The sequence below is a fragment of the Lactuca sativa genome, chromosome 4, assembly GCF_002870075.4.
Source record: "Lactuca sativa cultivar Salinas chromosome 4, Lsat_Salinas_v11, whole genome shotgun sequence".
Classification (NCBI taxonomy): Eukaryota; Viridiplantae; Streptophyta; class Magnoliopsida; order Asterales; family Asteraceae; genus Lactuca; species Lactuca sativa.
In genome coordinates this window covers 10156532-10178440 of record NC_056626.2, presented here as the reverse complement: position 1 = coordinate 10178440, position 21909 = coordinate 10156532, and positions in this window count along the sequence as shown.

The window sequence follows — 21909 nt, the reverse complement described above, 5'->3', positions numbered from 1 at the left end:
GTTGTGTAATTCGTTTCAAAATTTTTGGTTCTCTTCGAACAACCTTCTTATTCTTTTCCAAAAACATCTTTCCTCTAGAAACTTAATAAGAACTTTCAAATTTCAAAAAACTATTATTATCGATCTTAAATAATTCTAACGTCATCTCGAAAACGTTTGTATCACTTTACCCGCTTTTCCATTGACCATTCAGGTTGTCGTACGTCCCATTGAATTTTGTAACAGTTTTGTTCGTTTCACAAAATTTGGCCGTCAACTAGTGTTTCGTTATGAAACCGCTCAGTACTTGCCATGACCCATTTCATTATGAAACCGCTCGTTAATCGTAGCAAAAAATGATCATTTGCTTGCACATTTACATGTTTTGGAATCTCGGAAATGTTTACCCATGATGCTGCTAACACTTTTTCTTCATCTTCTGATGTCCATTGTTAAGGGCTTGCCTTTTCTTTTTTAGCCATCATTTTTCCTTTTCCTTTTCTTTTGGGGTCCGATAGTTCGAGAGCAGGTTGGACTATGGCATTCACCCTGGTTGTATTTCCTGAACGAACTTGCTTTACGACTTGGTTCGGGGTTGGCTTCTTGGAACGTATACCGGAAGCGGGGAAATTTTTGAAATAAGGTTGGGCTAACAGGTTGCATAGAGTAATATTGTAGTACATTTTAACAGTAAAATTGTTGGGGTTGAGATTGGGTAAGGGTGAACAAATAGAAGCATCTAATTATGGTAGGTAAACGGACAAATTGAAAGCAAACACATTTCGAATTAGTATAGTTGAACCACTTCCACACGATTTGGTTCGACTGGATCTTGAGGTGGGATTGGTGGAAGGGTTATTTGGATTTATTTTGATAAATGAAGGCTTGAGTAATAGTAGAAAATGACACAATGCTGTATGAAATAAGGAATAAAAGATGTTATATTTATAATGGCAATTAAAAAAAAAAAGAACTAGTTTTTAATAGACGTTGGGAGAGGAGAAACAAGAAAAAGACTCTGAAGTTTCATTTGCTACGAGGTCCTTCACCGCATCACTCAATGTAGAGTTCACACTACAAAAAGTCAACCATCATCGGTGACAAAAATCGCTACTAAATACTTTTTTATTAATAAATCATATCTAAGTTGGATACTTTTTTAAGAAAATTGACTAATCTAACCACATTTTAGTATATTTGTAAAAGTAATAACCATATTTTTTTTAACCAACCACTCTCTCAAGAATGGGTATTTTGGAGCAGACAAAACGAGCCACCCACTATTGTAGCCCAATGCTATATATATGGGGCCTACACCCAAAAACTGGAATAAGCATTCTGGAAACAGAATTCCCGAATCTGTTGCTACCGACATTTTGGACATTGACTGTTAAGCTTATCTATCATGGATTCAACAAACAATCCGGGTTCTACTTTTTAATTTACTTGCATTTTAGTTTACAAACAATTTTCTATAGTGTGGGATGCATAGAACAATTATGGAATACAAGAAACAAGTCCGAAATATCTTAATTTTGTATTTTTTTTAGTTTTAGTCATATAATAACTATATAAGTACCTTAAATTGTGTTAGTACCATTCCTTAGAGAGGAAATAAATCTATATTACCCATTACAAGTTATTGCAGAATGGTACTAACAATATGAAATGCGGAGAACGAAATTCAAAATGGACTTTGTCGTACTCTGGAATTAACTTTGTCAGTCTTAAATGTACGGTGTCAGATTTCAGAATCAAAACTCTAACTACCACCAAATACTCCAGAATGAATACTGTTTCTCTGGAATGTCCTATGGAGAAACTTGTCATTTTTCTAAAAGTTAAAGAGTTGGTTATTATTAATAACTTACTCGTTTATAAGAGTTAGATTACTCAATTTCCCATTTTTTATTTATACTAATAAGTTTATACTTTTAAAAAATAATAATGATAATATTCTTATAGTTTTTATTTATAACTACATGGAATTAGATGGCCTTTGGCGCTATATACCTTTTTTTTCGTTATTTGAAACTGTAGTAGATAAGCAACCATATTATAATTTTTATGAAAGGATATTACATATATGAAACGAATGTTCATATCAGTTACATAGCAACGGCTACATTAGCAAAAGATAAGCGCATTAGACAACTACATTAGCAAAATATGGTTTGTAGGAAGATGCAGTAAACATAGGAGCGCATTAGATGTATGGATGGGTGTCGTTGGGGAGTTTGTTGATTTCTTTTTTGAGATTTCCGATAAGTTGTTCATGTTTCTTTCGCATCTCGTGCATGGTCTTCAGCAGCTTAGTAGTCTCATAGTTGTTGTCAAAGAGGATTTGTTGCATCTTCAGGTAGTTGTTGTATGATGGTTTGGGGTCCATGTCCTCATTGAGTTTTTTTTTTTGTAGTTTTGATGTTCTCGGGCTTCTTCCACCATGTTGGTTAATGAAAGTTTCTCAACCACAACAACACCAGCAAAGCCATACGCGGGTTCCAATCCCAAATGTGACAAGTGTAACTATCACCACTATGGGGCATGTAAGGATTTCCAATGCGCCAACTGCAACCGAAAATGACATATTGTCCGGTATTGCAAGATGCTCCCACAACAAAACAAGCAGCCCAATAACAACAATGTCGGAGCCAGCCGCGCATGTTATGGATGCGGGGAAACCGGCCATTTCAAACGCAACTACCCTAAGAACAACAATCAGAACGCAGGAAGGGTCTTAACCATGGGGCAAGGAGAAGCGGTTCAAGATCCAACAGTGGTGACCGGTACGTTTCCCCTCAACAGCTCTTATGCGTGCGTTTTATTTGATAGTGGTGCCGAATGAAGATTCGTACGCTATAAATTCAAGCACTTATTAAATCAAAACCCTCACAAATTGAACGAAACTTATACGGTCGAGATGTCCAACGGTAAAACATAATCAACCAATGATGTCTACGTAGGGTGCACGCTAACGTTAAATAATCACTCTTTCCCAATCAGTTTGATGCCTGTTAATATTAGGAGTTTTGATGTGATTGTTGGCATGGATTGGTTAAGCCCCCACCATGCTGAAATTATGTGTCACGAGAAGGTCATTCGCCTTCACCTACCCAACAATGAAACTCTCGCGGTTTACGGCGATAAACCTGGCTCAAACCTCCGACTCATTTCTTGTATCCAAGCACAAAAGTGGCTGCATAAAAAGAATCATGCCTTTCTTGCTCATGTTGTGGATAAAACAAATGAGTAGAAAAGCATCAATGATATTCCTGAAGTATGTGACTTTCCTGACGTATTTCCTGAGGAATTGCCTGGAATACCTCTCGAGCGCCAGGTCGAGTTCCGAATTGATCTTGTACCTGGAGCCACTCCAATCGCCAAATCCCCCTACCGATTAGCTCCTGCTGAAATGCAAGAGTTATCCAGTCAACTAAGTGAGCTTCTCGACAAAGGATTCATCAGGCCAAGCTTTTCACCTTGGGGAAATCCAGTTCTTTTTGTCAAGAAGAAAGACGGATCTTTCAGAATGTGTATAGATTATCGAGAATTGAATAAGCTCACCGTCAAGAATCGATACCCACTCCCCCGAATCGATGATCTATTCGATCAACTCCAAAGAGCCAGTTACTTTTCTAAAACAGATCTGAGATCCGGATACCATCAACTAAGAGTTTGAGAGGAGGATATCCCAAATACCGCTTTTCGAACCCGTTACGGACACTTCGAGTTCGTAGCCATGCCCTTCGGTCTCACCAATGCGCCAGCAGCCTTTATGGATTTGATGAATAGAGTCTGTCGGCCATTTCTTGATAACTTCATGATTGTTTACATCGATGATATACTTGTTTACTCTAAGAGCAGGGAAGAACACAGTCAACATTTACGACAAATTTTGGGAACGTTGAGAACGGAAAAGCTTTACGCAAAGTTCTCAAAATGCGAATTCTAGATTCGCAGAGTGGAATTTTTAGGTCGCATAGTCAGCAAAGAGGGAATACATGTGGACCCTGCCAAGATCAAATCTATTGAGGGCTGGACAACCCCAAAAACCCCAACCGAAATCCGATAATTCTTAGGCCTTGCCGGTTATTACCGAAGATTCATCCAGAATTTCTCCAAAATCGCCAAGCCTCTCACCGCGCTCACCCAGAAGAGTGCACCTTTCTACTGGACCGACAAACAAGAAGTTGCCTTCCAAACCTTGAAACAAGCCCTCTGCAGTGCTCCAGTGTTGTCCTTGCCAGAAGGAACAGAGGACTTCGTGGTATACTGTGATGCTTCTAACCAAGGGTTAGGTTGCGTACTCATGCAACGAGGAATGGTGATAGCGTACGCCTCAAGGCAACTAAAGACCCACGAAGTAAACTACACCACCCACGACCTCAAGCTGGGAGCTATGGTATTCGCTTTGAAAATTTGGAGGCACTACCTATATGGTACAAAGTGCACTATTTTCACAGATCACAAGAGCCTCCAGCATATCCTGAATCAAAAAGAATTGAACATGAGGCAACGAAGATGGGTCGAATTGTTAAACGACTGCGAGTGCAAAATCAAGTACCATCCAGGCAAAGCAAACGTAGTAGCCGATGACTTAAGCCGAAAAGAATACTCGGGTCGCTGAGTAAAGACATTGACAATGACCATCCATTCCCATATATCCTCGCAAATCAAAGAAGACCAGCAGGAAGCCTTGAAACCGGGAAATGTCACCAATGAGGCATTGCGAGGAATGGAAAAGAATCTGGCGGTCAAAGAAGATGGAGCCTATTACCTTATGGACCGAATTTGGACACCGAAGTTCGGTGGATTTCAGGACGTGATAATGAATGAGGCTCACAAAACAAAGTACTCGATCTATCCGGGTTCTGACAAGATGTACTTGGATACCAAGCAACATTATTGGTGGCCAAATATGAAAGCAGAAATTGCTACTTACGTCGGCGAGTGTCTCACTTATGTTATGGTTAAAGTGGAGTATCAGAAGCCCTTGGGTCTACTTCAACAACCCGAAATACCCTAGTGGAAATGGGAGAGGATAACAATGGATTTTATAACCAAGTTACCTAAGACGGAAGACAGTCTGGATGCTATATGGGTGATCGTGGACCGATTGACCAAATTCGCCCATTTCTTACCAATAAAGGAGACATACAAGATGGAAAGACTAACTCGAATATATCTGAAAGAGGTAGTAAGACTTCACGGAGTCCCCATATCTATCATCTCAGATCGGGATAGTAGGTTCACCTATCGTTTTTGATAGTTGCTCCAAAAAGCATTGGGAACCCGACTGGATATGAGCACCATTTACCACCCCCAGACAGATGGCCAAAGCGAACGAACAATTCAGACTCTAGAGGACATGCTCCGAGCATGTGTAATAGATTTTGGCAAAGCCTGGGATACTCACTTTCCCCTAGTTGAATTTTCATACAACAACAGTTATCACACAAGTATAGGAGTCGCCCCCTTCGAGGCCTTGTATGGCCGGAAGTGCAGATCGCCCCTTTGTTGGGACGAGCTGGGTGACACCCAGCTGGCAAGAGGGTAGCTACCAGATATCACTCTCACCGGACCTGAGATCATCCGGGAAACAACCGAGAAAATCGTTCAGATCCGATCACGACTTCAAGCGTCCCGGGATATACATAAAAAGTTACGCGGACAAAAGAGGGAAGCCACTAGAGTTCCAAGTGGGAGACCGCGTGTTACTAAAAGCCTCTCCCTAGAAAGCGACAATCTGCTTCGGGAAGTGAGGAAAGTTAAACCCGCGCTAGATCCGACCATTCAAAATTCTTGCTCGAATTGGTCTCGTGGCCTTTAAGCTGCAACTACCCTCTGAGCTTAGCAACGTGCATCCCGTGTTTCATGTATCGAATTTGAAAAAGTGTTATTCAGATGAAACCCTTGTAATCCCGCTAGAAGAGATCGAGGTAAACGAGAATCTCTTGTTAGTGGAAGAACCAGTTGAAATCATGGACAGAGAAGTGAAACGTACTAAGAAAAGTCGCATCCCAATTGTAAAAGTTTGTTGGAGTGCCAAACGCAGGCCTGAATTCACCTGGGAACGTGAAGATCAAATGCGGCAAAAGTACCCCCACCTATTCGCTAAACCTTGAAGACTGCTTCAAAGCAAAATTTCAGGACGAAATTCCCTCAAGCGGGGGATGATGTGACAACCGACAAGCTTTAGGTTAAGTAAAAGTCAAGTCAAGGTCAACAAGTCAACTCGGTTAACTCAACTAGTGTTATATGTTAGGGATTTATTTATGCTTATTAATGTATGACTATAATTTCCAATGCAAAGTAACACTTGAGGGTCCCTTAGGTACATAATTTAAAACCCTAATCAGATCTGGGAAGTAACGACTCTAAAAAGTACTATTAAGTACCCTTAAGGGGTGTGAGGCACTCAAAAATAGAATGGAACTAAGTCTAAGGACCTTGCACTCCAAAGCAAAACATTAATAAAGGCTCCTGACAAAGTCTCTTTCAATCTCTCCCATTATATCTCTCTCTCCCAAATCTCTCCAAGAGTATGAAGTCTCTCCCAAATCTCTCCAAGAATATCAAATCTCTCCAAAAAATATGAAGTCTCTCCCAAATCTCTCCAAGAATATCAAATTTCTCCCAAATCTCTCCAAGTATGTGAAATCTCTCCCAAATCTCTCCATGAATATGAAATCTCTCCCAAATCTCTCCAAGTATATGTAATCTCTCCCAAATCTCTCTATGTACCTTCCTCAGTCAAAAACAGCCCAAAACCAGAGAGGAAAACCCAAAAAGGGCCCCTTGGTCCGGAACCCTCTTGGTCCGGAACCTCTTGTTCGTAATGCCTTCTTAGGATCCAAGAGGAAGCACATTTTCGGAAACCCCCCTTTTGCTTCGGATCTTACTTGCTCCGGAAGGGTGAAGCCTTGCTTCGGACCACCTTGCTTCACTCCGGAATAGACCCGCTTTAGAATCTTCAGTCCGAATCTTCTAGCCTCGCGCCGCTTCGGAAATCCCTGGCCAGACCGGACCTGTTGATCTCGCACCTGAGTTCGGATCCGAGGATGACTCCGGAACTTCATAAATGACTCTGGAACTTGAAAGGTGACTCCGGACTCCTTCTCAAGACCTTTGGACCTTCGCAGGAATAACCCTACACTCCGGATTTTCATCATTCTCGGACCATTTCATCATTTTAAGGCATACCCGCCTCCGGACGTTTCCGTCGTTCTGGTCTTGGGGTGTGACAGATATTTAATGGAAGCGTTACTTTTCGAGACGATGATGATGGTGTATGATCTAAGTTATGGCCGTTGTTTCAGAGATGTGTTGCATTAATGTTTTAATATAAGTTAATTAAAACATATATAATGTAGTTGATGTGTTGATAATTATTTTATTGATACATGGAAGGTGCCGAGACATGATGAAAGGAGAACAAAGTAAATAGACATGCAAACACACATATTTTTTGTCATAAGATAATAACTAATACTATATGTTTACTTCACCGGAAGGTTGCCTGGAACTTTGTATAATGTTGCGATAGTTGCATTCATCTCTTCTTCCTGTGCTTCGATCATGTTTGTTGCTTTCATGTCAAAAGTTTCTTCGTTGTTTAGAATTTCTGCTAATATCGTATAATTGTGGAAATTTGACTTTTCAAATGTTGCTTTTGCTAGACTCTGTTTCATAGCATGACCAACTCTGAGTTTCCGTTTTAGCATCCAGATGGTGCTTGTTGTTTGTATCTTATGTTGGACGATGGTGTGAATCATTTGTCGTACATCGCAACCTTTCATGGTGGTGAAATGGTTGAATTTGCCAGCGGTGTGAAAGGACTTACCTTTCGCTTTCGTCTCAGTAGGTGTATTATTATATATTTTCCCACACGAACATTCATTCATTTCTTTCTTCCTCGTTGACCATGACGACAGAAACGACGCGAAACCTCAGCTCTCGTACTCCTCCCATCCACGAAGTTGAGGCGGGAGAAAAAGCATAACTCTCTCTTCCTACTGCCTCTCTTGCCTAAAGAGGTCAGTCAACCGCGTGTTTGTCTTCCAATTGAAAGCCACGAGCCACCTTCTTTCGATGTGCTGTCATGATCATATTCTCAGTTTCGTACGAGATTTCTAGTTTAGCTTACAGAGTCAAAGTCTTTAGGGCACCAAGTGAATCAAAGCAAGAGCTTACTCAGAGCTCGAACTCTTTTTAAATCAAAGTCAAGCGAAGCAAAGCAAGCTAACCAAAGAGGGATAGGCATGATCATTTAGTGAAAGCACAATCCTGTTTTATTTAGTTTAGAAGAAGGTTGTCTCGTCCCTTCACATTGTAATTGTAGGATGGTCATCCAATATGTGGTTCCACACGTTCCACCACTTCTCCGTTCATTTCCAATACTGATCGTGAAATTCCAAGTCGTAGTGCTCGTGTATATTAAATATTGAAGATAATATGGAAGTAAGTGATATGGGGTTTTTTTGAAATGGTAAATGTATAAAGAATATGATATGGATTTACCTGCATAAGTTGAAATTTTGACACTGGTTATGGCCACTACAACAGGAGCAGGAGCACTTTCAAGAGCAGTACGATCAAACTTTGAAGTCGTGTTGGTGCATTCTTTCCACAAACTTATTGAAATATCATCGCCACTGATGTTCATAGGTTTGACATATGTTACTAACATACCAAAAGAAGACCACAAACAAAGTACTTACGATTCATTTTTTAGAATTAGCAACATATATTATTCTTTGTCTTTCTTTGTGCAGTTAATAAGTTTACTGAAGACGCCCACAAAATTTGCAAGTAAATAAAATTAATTTACATCATTGATGCACATTATCTTAGAAGGGATAGAAATAGTTGGTATTAGTTGTTAACAATGTATGTGAATTGTTTTGTTTGATATATGTTTCATATGCACATAAATTAAAACCTGCATGTTGATCTTTGTAATTTGATATATGTCTTTTGGAAATGAAATAAAACCAATATCTGGGAATAATGGTCGTGTATAGAAGAGGTGTAATAGATGATGTCATTTTAATAGCTATGTAAACGTCAGTATTGAGCTAGTTTTGATAACGATCTGACACTCCTCATCCATACTTCTCGATTGTATAGCATCTAGAAGGAATGAGAACGGATTGTAGAAAACCTTGATCTTTTCGTTGTCTGAGAATTTGAACACCATCACCCTTATACATAATCGACAAATTATAGCAAGTTAATGTGTGAATACATTACAATTACAGATTGGGAAGGAAGTTAATAACTTACATTTTTGTCAACAACTAAGAACCATGTCTCGTGATTTCTTATCTACGGTGTCCACATACGCAAGATTCAAACCTAAACATGTTCAAAATATTGTACTTTTTTGTCATTTAAACAATGGTTGTTAGCAATATAAATCTGTTATATATGAAGTCAGACGTATTCATATACCTGGAATGTTGTTCCTGGACATCCATAATGTAGTTATGAGATTGTTGTTGTTATTTGAGACATGTTTGGTGTGATAATAAAGAAGCAATTAAGTAATGATTTTTCAATCTAGTAATAAAGATGATATGTTATGGAGAATGCAAGTAAATAAAATGAAGATAAATACATTAGGTTGTTGTATACAATTGTAAAAGGTAAATACGTATTTGACCTCTGAGCTATTAACTTTCTGTAGAAAGTCTCTGAAAACAATGTTTTTCGTTTTGTTATTTGTCATATTGTCATTAGAATGTATGAGTATTTTGACCGAATTTGGAGATATAGCACGAGACAAGGCAACATAAAGTTGTCCGTGTGTGAAAACTGGTTCTGGCAGATAAATTCCATTTTTTTAAGAATGCCCTTGGCATTTGTTAATAGGCATAGCGTGTAACGTCTGTGTTTCCGGGCTTGCCATTTTTAGCAATGTAATGGTCTAGGTTAACTTTTGTAACCCGTTTTGAAATAATAAGATTGTATTATTTGAGTATTATGTGTTTTGTGCTTAATTGCTTAATTATGTGGTTTGATTAATTAAGAATAAAAATAAGCGTCAAAATTTAAGTGTAAAATAAACTTAATATCTTTGAATAATGTGGTAGTAGTTGAAACGAGGTTTCCGAATATATATAGAACGCCCAAATCTGACTTCGTATGAGGAAGTTATGATTTATCGAAGTTTCGGCTTAGCGGTAAGCAGCCTGAAATACTCGATTTGAGATCGAGCGGTTTTTAGCCGAAGCAATCTAAATGAGGATCGAAGGTCTCGTTGTTGGTATCGAAGCGATAAAAAGTTAGGCGAGAACGGACGTCAAACGAAGAAGTTATGAATTTATAATGAAGTTTTTCTGTCGCGGCCTATTAAAAATAAATAATAAAAATAAATTCAAAATTAGCCGACGAAGTCTAAACGAAAGTTGTAGAGCGTAGTCTCACCTTTCCGTGAATATAAAGAACGTCGAAAACGAAGTTCGTATGGAGAAGATATGAATTTCCGAAGTTTATTAATTATTTTGTATTTATTTTTAATCTTTAATTCCGGCATTATCCGAAGGGGAGTCAACAGTCCGATCCGAGGTACGCCCCGCGTACTCCGAAAAGTGTCGACACTTCGAATGACGCATGCAGTGACGACTTCGGAGACCTGTACGCCCCGCGTACTCCGAGGCTCCAGCCTCCTATAAATAGGATGCGAGGGCAGCCGACCCAATTGCCAATTTCCTCTCTTCTCTCTCCCGTTTTGCATCGTTTTGCGTGCCAGAAATATCCCGAACCCCGGTATTGTTCCCGAGCCCCGAGGCAAGTCCCGAGATCCCGAAGATCCCGAGAAGTGCGGTTCCCGAGCCGAAGCTCTGCCCGCGTGAAGTTCGATTTTTGAAGAGATCTTCCAGATCTGCGGAGGATTACTACTTCTGCAAGCCGTAGTGCTGTCCGATCATCTTCTGATCAAGTGAGTGTGTAGTTACTTTCTTCTAACGCATAATTATGAAGTATTTTATACGGAATACGTATTATGTGTATAATTTTGTGGTTATGTGTGTGAATGTGTATTCACTTTCTTCTAACTCATAGATATGATTTATGTTGGATTAATATCTAAGTCCATAACTATAATTGGTAAGACTTGACCCGACCCGGCATGGTCCATTTGGGTTGCATGGCATCATGCACTTGGATAGACTTTAATGAGAGAAATAAGACACTTATGGTTATTAATATATTATAAGTTCTAGTATATTAATAATAAGAATAATAAGATTATTTAATTAGTATTGATCAAGAATTAATCTAGGATTAATTAAGTGATCAAAAGAAGACTAATTAAATATATGGGTTGATTGTGTAAATCATCCATACTTGTATAGTGGGCTAATGCTCCATGGATAATCAAGTTGGGCTAGAACCCATAGGATGGTCCATGGATGCTCCATGGTGTATTTGTACCCATGGTTCATGGAAATGAAAGGCCATGTCAATTAGGGTTTACATGGTGTAACCCAAACTATATAAGCATCTTATTCTTGACCAAAATCGGCTACTAGAGATAGTAAGAAAGGGCTAGCCGATTTTCATGAAGTGTAGAATTCTCTCAAGTCATTCCAAGTGTATTTGGTGTTGTGTGAACCATTTGAGGTGTCACACTTGGGGCACTTGGCACTCAAGCTTCATGAAGACTTTCTACACCAAAGAGGTATGTATTCTATCTTGCTATAGTCATTGTTTTGTATGCTAGATTAGGATAATACCTTGGAAGTTCTTATTTGCGTGTATAATAGAGAAAACATAGATCCAAGGTATTTAGGGTTGCATGTACACTTAGGAGTGTTAGAATGCTCAAAACCCAACAGTGGTATCAGAGCCTAGGCTTGTTTTCTTGCTATACCTGCAATAGAAGCTGAAAAAACGAATTTGTTGCTGTCTGATCATCAGACTCAGCGAGACCATCAGGAGACTCGGCGAGTCCATGCCTTAAAAGTGATCAAATCGATCCAACTCGCCGAGTTGGTTCATGCACTCGACGAGTTGGACCCCCAGACAGCATATTTTCGAGTTTTTTTGGCTAGAAATGGACTAGGAACATTACCCTAAGTTGTTTTTGAACTTATAAACTTGTTTTTGATGTGGTAATGTTCATGCTAATCCATTTTCAAAGATAATTGTCAATAGATTCATGTTTTGTATTAGTTTAAGGTTTAGACTAATTACATGAACAAGTTTGATTTGAATTATCCTGTTCTTATGAGTTGCTTAGATTAGTAGAAAAGTTAATTAAAATAGTTGTTTTCAATCCATTTTAATCTAAGAGTTGAGTATAAAATGTGTTTGTGTAACTTGTCCTCAAGTTACATGAAGAGTCACATTAAAGACTCATAAAACTCATAAAAGTTGGCAATGGTTACAAAATGAAGAGTCTTGTGTCATTGAAGTTGATTCTTTCATTTGTGGTAATGTCTATATTTGAGGAAAAATTGTTGCTTATGTGATTCCATTAAGAGCAAGAGTGGAAATATGAAGTTGATTCTTTCATTTGTGGTAATGTCTATATTTACCAAATAAGGAAAGATTCTCATCACCCAAGTTTCATTTGGACCGGAACTTGGAATCATGCAAGTTGTATAGCATGATGAATGAGAACTTTCAAGTATTGGAAAATTAAGACTAATTACTCGTTCACATGGATGTGTGAGTCAAGTAATGGACTAAGGGATCGAGTACATAGTCTTGTGCACTGATTAAGTCCACCACAAAAGATTGATAAGACTATTCGTCATGATTTACTTAAGTTCAGTAAATATGATTATACTTACAAGCTTAAGTGTAACTCTGAGACATTGGATAAGGTTCCAATGTATGGCAGAGCGAATAAGAAGAATCAAATTAGGCAGAAGGATAAAAGTTTCTCAAATCTGAAAAGATGGGAGAGTACTTTAGTATCAGTTTTGTGATCATCTTAATGATTAAGAAACCATATCACAATTATTTCTCTAAGGGAATCTTAGTGCATGCTTATGACTAAGAAGAGGGATCTTGAATTGTTGAAATGGTTAAATCAAGAAGATGAGTCATACTTCGTTCCAATACAAGTCTTAGAGTCATACTCCAAGATTGTAACTTGAGTGACATGTCTCAAAAGAAGGTTTAAAACACTTGTCAAATGTAAGAGTAAAAGTTTTCTACTCTAGTACATTTGAAATTGGTAAGTTGTGATGTTTTGGATAAAACAAAGACCAACTTAGGCCAATTGTGTGAAGTGTTTGTCTTGATTAGAATCCGCACTATCTCTTGGATGTTTGACAAGGGAGTCTTATATGTCAAGAGGACAGTGGGAGTCTGAAAGGTCTTGAAAGTCTCAAGAACTAATCAAGAATGAAACCTGAAGTTCTTCACTAGCACACAACTTGAGGTTCATAACCTATCGTGTTGACATATCTGTGCCCATTCCAGTTAAAGTTGGCTTTGCATATGAGTTCTTAGAGTTCTCAGTTTGTTGCACAACAACTTGGAAGCAATGGCAGGCCCTTGAGCTGCCAGGTGGCAAGAAATTAAGATTGAGTTCAGTCCATATGAGTTTGGATTTGTCATTATCCTTGTCTTGTGACTATGGTTATGACAACTCACATGGATAAGAACACATACACCGTTAAATCTAAGTGTCATAAGGTTTCTCTCCGATTCATGAAAATGATGGTGAGGAAACACTTTCACTAAGTAGATTTTAGCTAGATAGCAATTGTGATATTTGCATTCTCAAAGTCGTTAGTGGAGCGTGTGTGGTTTACTGGCACACTAACCTGGACTTGTGAGAAGTGGCAAAAAGGTCTAACCATTATGATTACGGCATACCTCTTCATAATTGTTTAGACACACAAGTGTGCTATCTAAGGGAAGGTGTATGACTTTGATAAAGTCTTATCAAAACAATCTAGTATCAGAAATCTGAACTTTGTTAAGAAAGTCAATGAAGTATTGATTTCTAGAAGTCCAGCTGATTTCTGGGTACATGTCAAAGCTAGTGGGAGCATAAGTGTTAGTGGGAGCATGATAATTATGATAAGTATTGCAAGTTAGCAATGTTAATTATAGAAAACAAAAGTTTCAACTGGGAAAGAGTTGTTTTGCTATAATTAAGGGAGAGGAAATTATACTTCATCTCAAATCTATAAGCTTAGATCATGAGGTTTTAATCATTTAGTCAAGGAAATATATATGAATTTCATGTTGGAATGGCTCAACATAAGGAAATTCTGTATATGAGTCCATTATTTGCGTTCTAAAATTCGATTATGATTACGGCATCCCTTTTCATAATCTGAATTATGAGAACTTGGCAAATTGAAATGGAAATGTTATAGCAAAAGACTGGTTTAGTCTTTATGTGAGACATCATGAATCATGTCCCATATGCTTCGGATATAGGATCGATTACATGTGCTATATTCATCCTTTCTAAAATTTTCCAAATGCCTGGGGCATTAAGAAGGGAAAAGGTTTAGAACTATATATGACTAAAAGGATTAAACAATTGTCGAGGACAATCTAAGGTTTACCAAAGATTGGTTGCTCAAGGACAGTTAGAAGTATAGTGATAATTCTGGAAGGACCATATTGACATAGTCTGTAAGGAGGCAACTCTTGTTCAGAAGTGATAGTCAAAATGGAATCTGGAAATGTTTCAAAGTTAGGATTTTCAATATGTGTAAGATTAAGGAAACTTAATGCAAGAAGGATGTTTCCAAGGAGTTGATCTCCTTTGGAATGCTCTGTAATGTTTGTTGTCAAGTCTTTATGACTTTGTGCATAATCATTACAAGAAGATCAATGCATATAAGTTTAGAATCTAACAGATTTCAGTAAATGGCATGAATTTGGAATTCTTGCATTTGCAGTAAGGATTTGGGAATGTGAAAAGAGAATCATTGAAGTTATGTTCAATCGATCTAGTTCACAAAGTAAAGGTCATAGACAAACATAGTATGCATACTTGGTGTATGGCATGACTAGTGTTTAAGAAAACATAGTGTACATGCTTGGAGCATGGGACAACTATTGTTTTAAATTCAAGAATAAAGTTGATAGCTGAAACAGTATACAATGAATAATATGTAATCATATGGTGATAAATAAAAGGTGTTTTATTTATGTTCAAAGGGTTGATACCATATTGGATTCAATTATTATTGTGTTTCACTTTGCATGTTTTGACTTCCCGAATAAACTAGGTTATTCTTCCGGAATGACTAAGTTATTCAAACCATCCACAGTCGGTCATATGTTGGAAGTAGATATGAATTAAGATTGTCATGAGTTGGCTTGTAGAGGTCTAAGGTGTTGGACAAAGGGCTACAACACTCATGAGTGCTCATAAGTTCTAAGTATTGGATTCAACCCGCGCTCATTGGAATCACTTCATGGATTTTATCACGAGTGATCATGAGACGATAATATCTTATATTCTTCAAACCTAGAGATATGAGTTGTTACTATGAGTTGGTTGTACATTGATTGCACGAAAACGCATTTGGTAACTCGGTGCTATAAAATGTGCCTTTGTGTATGATTCAACAAGTAGTAGAACAAGCCATATGAGTCGAAGTTTATCCGTTCCTTTTACCTTCGGGATAAAAGCGATATCTGTGGGCCCCTCGATGATTTGATGATGACAAATGGAAGTGCTCGGCCGGGCCAGGACTGATTTGATTTGTTCAATTAGTCAGTCGTCATAAATCGAAAATCGGGAAACAACAAATGGACAGAGAGAATGATTATAATCCATGTCTCAGTCCATACGATATCTATAATGGAGGAATATATGATCCCTTATCTAATGGACAAGTCATTGACAAAGGTCAGAGTTCATCTACAAGGTCAGAGTTCGACATAAGCTTTTGAGAGCTACGATTGCTAGTTGGTTCCTGAAGTCATACGCAATAATAGTTTTAGACTTATCCAAGTGGGAGACTGTTGGATTAATGTCTAAGTCCATAACTATAATTGGTAAGACTTGACCCGACCCGGCATGGTCCATTTGGGTTGCATGGCATCATGCACTTGGATAGACTTTAATGAGAGAAATAAGACACTTATGGTTATTAATATATTATAAGTTCTAGTATATTAATAATAAGAATAATAAGATTATTTAATTAGTATTGATCAAGAATTAATCTAGGATTAATTAAGTGATCAAAAGAAGACTAATTAAATATATGGGTTGATTGTGTAAATCATCCATACTTGTATAGTGGGCTAATGCTCCATGGATAATCAAGTTGGGCTAGAACCCATAGGATGGTCCATGGATGCTCCATGGTGTATTTGTACCCATGGTTCATGGAAATGAAAGGCCATGTCAATTAGGGTTTACATAGTGTAACCCAAACTATATAAACATCTTATTCTTGACCAAAATCGGCCACTAGAGATAGTAAGAAAGGGCTAGCCGATTTTCATGAAGTGTAGAATTCTCTCAAGTCATTCCAAGTGTATTTGGTGTTGTGTGAACCATTTGAGGTGTCACACTTGGGGCACTTGGCACTCAAGCTTCATGAAGACTTTCTACACCAAAGAGGTATGTATTCTATCTTGCTATAGTCATTGTTTTGTATGCTAGATTAGGATAATACCTTGGAAGTTCTTATTTGCGTGTATAATAGAGAAAACATAGATCCAAGGTATTTAGGGTTGCATGTACACTTAGGAGTGTTAGAATGCTCAAAACCCAACAATTTATTCTCTATGAGATATGTGTTATGTGTGTGTGTGCCTCATCTGTTATGTGAAATATGTGTTGATTAAAGCATGATATACAGGTTTTTAAACTATGTATACAAATTGTATAATTTTTATCTACTAATATGTTAGGTAGAACATGGGTAGATAGTTGGTGTGTAATAAACAGATGAGAGGCCTCGTTGTTGTTTGATCTAGTTATCTAGCGGAGTTTAGATGACGACCACATACTTTTCTAGATAGTCTTGTGGAAACATTAGCAGGTTCGCCACCTGTAGGTGTTAATGAACTTGGGTGTTCATTCGCTGCACTCCATCCCCCTCATGGTTGCCTTATTTGACTTATATTGCTGAGGTACCCCCGAAGCATGTGTTGTCGCCCCGATGAAATATTCTTAGACTAGGTCCCTTATGTTAGTTGTCTTAGGGACATTAAAGTGAGAATAACGGGAATGGGTAATTGGGTTATTGTTGGTTGGTGAAAATTAAAAATGATTATTTATTGTGGGTTGAAAACCCTATATGCTCACCAGGCTCCCAAGCCTGACCCACTCAGTTTTATTTGTATTACAGGAAGTGGCGCAAGGGCATGAGATGGATGAACCATCAGTTGTTTTGTTTACAAGTCTGTATATGTTTATATTTGTTGAAAGACTTGTAATGTTATCGTTTATGCTTATTGGTCTTGTTGGGCTGTAGATAGTTTTGATGTAGCGTCTTTTGGGCTCGTTGTTTAGCCTTGTATTCTCCGGTTTGGGCCTGTCCAACCGAGAGCCTTTTATGTATTGTATATAAGTTAAATGCTTGCATGCATATTAGGTTAAGATTCTAGAGATTATCGATATAGCGATTGATCAAGAGTACAATATTTTCTTTTAATCGTTCTTGTAATCTTCTAATCCTTTGCAGTTGATGTTCTTAATCGAGCTCTTCTAAGGATTTTATTTAATCATTCGACACGTTTGATTCAAGCTGTTTAGTTCTTATTATTGCGTTTTTACTGTTTCGTATTCATATATTTGTTCAAGATCTAATCGATCTTCATAGATTAAAAGTCATTTTAATCCCATCAATTGGTATCAGAGCAGGAGGCTGTGTAATCGATACACATCTTTTCTGTGAAAAAGATTTCCATTAGGGTTTTCCGCAATCATCGATATTTATTGAGCCGTCATCTTAATTGACGTATCTTAATATTTATTGTTTTGCCCTAATCTGCTTTATTACGAGTCTGATCTTTGAACAGGTTTTTACGATCATTATGGACGCAACGCAATCAAACCCTATTAATATTTCCAACAGCATCGGTTCGACGACAAAGATTCCAATCCTATACACCCATGACTATGAAGTATGGGCGCATCATTTCGAAGATTACGTGATTGGATCGGAGGACAATGGTTATCTCATCTGGGAAGCCATCATCAATGGACCGTTTTCTCATTCTGCAACATCCAGAATCATTAAGACGCAAAAAGAGTACAACGATCTGCTTAAGGACGTGACGGATATTGCGCAAGATGAAAAAGACAAATTTCAGTGCAATATTAAGGCGCTAAGGTTGATCAGATTCGCCCTTCAGTCCGACACATTCAGACTAGTCAGCTCATGCACTACGGCGAAAGAAGTATGGGATAGACTTCGTGAACTGTATTCCACAGACGAAGATCTTGAACATTCAATCCAAACCTTGCTTCTATCTGAGTTTGGAGAATTCAGGCAAGGGGCCGAAGAAACGGTGACCCAGACGTTTGATCGCTTCAATCATCTTCTCAGCAAGATGATCAAACACGACATTGAAAGGAAGCTCATTGAACAAAAGGTTACTTTCTTGAACGGACTGAGATCTGAATGGAGAGCAGTTGTTTCCACAGTCAAAGCCCATGAACAGTTTAAATCATACTCTTTGGCGAAACTGGTGGGTATTCTAAAGTCCCAAGAGAAGATTGTGGTTCAAGAGAAGAACGTTGTTTCTAGTCTTGGTTCGTTGGCCCTCCTATCTAAAAGTAAAGCTGTGATGGAGGATGAAGAGCTCAACTTGGAAGAATATGACCTCTCAACTGAGGATTATGCCATGATGGTATCCAATCCTAAGAGGTTCATAAAGAAGAGATTCCCCAGCAACAAAAACCGAAACTGGCAGGGAAGTTACAGCTCTGAAAAAGCGAACAATGAACCGAAGGCTGAGGAGCCCAAGAAGGAACCGAAGGCAGATGGCGATTCCGGAGTAAGCTGTTTCTACTGTGGTGGCAAGAACCACTATGCCAAGGACTGTGTTCTTAAGAAGATGGCTGAAAAGAACGATGGAATTGATGAGGAAGCCGTGCTGCATAAGAGACTGGATGAGTTGAGAAAGAAGAAGTCTACCGCTAACCCTTCTATTAATGCTCTTATTGTGCAGGGTTCGGTTAATGACGATGAGTTCGGTAGTACAGAAGTTTGGTCCACTGACTCAGAAGACGAAGAAGTGAGGAAGCCTACTCATGGAAAGGCTTATGTGGCAAAGGAGGAAAGCAGTGGTGGAAAATGCTTCATGTTGACTGACGTATCTCAAATGAGGGGATACAATACCGATGGAGGAAGCGATGGACCGAAGGTGCAGGAGGATATGTGCTTTACGGCCAAACCACTCAGCCAGTAGTTCAATGAGCGCGATGAACTGATAAAGAAGGTACAATCTGCTTTTATTTCATCTAAAGTACCACCATCCTCATATGAGAAAGAATTAAAAAATGTTAATACAAGAATTTCACATTTAGATAGTAGCTTAACTCAAACTCGAGTCACCAATTCTAACCTGACTGATCAATTAAGCAGGGTGGCGTCGAAGAGTGAGGAGCGGCGAATGTGGATTGAGTTAAAAGAGTCGGAATTAGTTAAAGTTAAAGACGAAAACATTTATTTGTAGAGAGACAATTTGAAATTGTTGAAACAACGAAATGTTTTTTGTTTAATAGCTAAACGTTTATATTCCAATATTACTCAACTTCACTTGGATTGTGAGATAGGCCAAAAGATCCATCGCATGATTTTGCCCTTCCTAGAATTTAAGGAGGATGAAATCGATGCCGAAGCCTACAATTGTGAGAGTGTGATATCGTCTGATGATGTCAATCCGACCTACATGTATGGACTGGACAAAATCGAGTCCTTCATTAAATCCAAAGACCACAAGGACATGCTCAAAAATCTTTTGGACGAAAATGACCGACTTAAACTGAGAACCGAAACCATGCAAAAATTTGACTCTCTAAACGCCAATGTAAGCTCAGAAAACAAAATCGATGTTGTAAATGCATCTGAGCTTAACGAGGACGAAAACATGAGTGAAATTTCTGTAGAGGATACGGTTGACTGCTCAGAATTTGTTAAAAGCGAAACTGAAAACCACAAAATTCTTATTTCCGAAAATTCTGTGGAATTCGCTAGATTGTCCCAACAAAAGTCCCCGAAATTAGTAGAAAAAGCTGTTGTGTATCAAAAGGTCAGGACCACTCCGAATCAGGTATACAAGGTGACTGGAGTAACCGAACATCAAACAGCTGAACTCACAGCTATTGTTAACGAAGACAATGCTGATGGTTGTGATGAGTACTTCTGGGAAGCTCCTATTGATAATGCAAACGAAACCGTTGGCTTGTCTGAAATAACCTCCTGGATGAGAAAAGGAAGATACATCCCTGAACCATTAAATAAGCCGGATAACTTCAATGAGCCAAGTACCAGTGGTGCAAAAGATATTTCTCAGGAGAATAATCATTCAACAAAAGAAGACATTCCTTCTACACCAACAGTTCGAAGTGAAACTTCATCAGATACTCCTTCCACTTCCTCAGTGCAAACTGAATCTTCTTCAGATATTCCCTCTGCTCCCTCGGCTCAAAGTAAAACTCCTGAAGTTCAAAAGGAACCTGTCAAGGAGACAACAAAAACGAAAGAGAACGTTCATCATCAACCTAAGCAGATGAGGGATAAGAAGATAGAAAGGAACCAAAGATACAGGAAAAACCTTTCGGAAAGGAAACAATTCCGGCACTCCCAGAATGCATACTACTCGCACCAAGACAAGAATCTGAAGTATGAAAACAATCCTGTAAGAAAGCCAAGGTTCGGTTCGCAAGAAAATACCAACCGAAAGCCAAGGTTCGGTTCGCAAGAAAATACCAACCGAAAGCCAAGGTTCGGTTCGCAAGAAAATACCAACCAAAAGCCAAGGTTCGGTTCGCAAGAAAATACCAACCGAAAGCCAAGGTTCGGTTCGCAAGAAAACACCAACCGAAAGCAAGGGCTCGGTTCTGAAAAGGACTTCGACCGAAACCAAAGGTTCGGTTCCAAGAACAACTCCAACCGAACACAGAGGTTCGTCTCTAAAGTCAAAAGAGAACAAGACTCGAAGGTCAGCCTCTCTAATGATCAAAAGCAAAAGGGTCACCTAGAGTCATCAACCAGGAAGTCCTCCCCATCCAAATCCTCTCATTCTAATTCTTCTCGTTCTTCTACATCCACTCATTCATCTCCATCTTGCTCTAAAGCTAATCCCACATGTTGTCAAAAACCTCATCCATCAGCTGAACAGAAGGGAAAGCAGAAGGTCGATGAATCCAAACCTGAGTCCAAAGCGAACAAACCCAATCCTAACAAAATAAAAGTCTTTACCATTAAAAAGAAAGATGAAACAACTCTAATTAAAAGAACATATCTAGTTGACATCTCTCTTACTATTCCCGTTCCCATGAAAAGCTCACATGGACCCAAGAAACTTTGGGTTCCTAAATCTGCTTAATTTTTGCAGGTTATAAGTGACGAGCAGTTTGACGAAGAATGGTACATCGACAGTGGCTGCTCGCGTCACATGACTGGGAGGAAAGAGGAGCTCAGGGAATACAGATCTCTTGCAAATGGTGGCAACGTTAAGTTTGGAAATAACTCTTTCGGCACCATAAAGGGATACGGGATGATAACGAACGGTGACTTTACAATAAGGAAGGTGGCCTATGTGGAAGGACTTCAACACAACCTCATCAGTGTATCTCAGCTTGTTGGAGGTACAGATCTCAAAGTTTCATTCGATGATGAAGGTTCTGAAATCATAGAGAAAGAGACAAAGAAAGTGATTCTGAAGTCAGAGCGAAAGGGTGAAATGTTTCCTCTAAACATGAAACCCATCAAAGGAAACCCAGCCATATGCCTGCTATCAAAAGCTCAATCC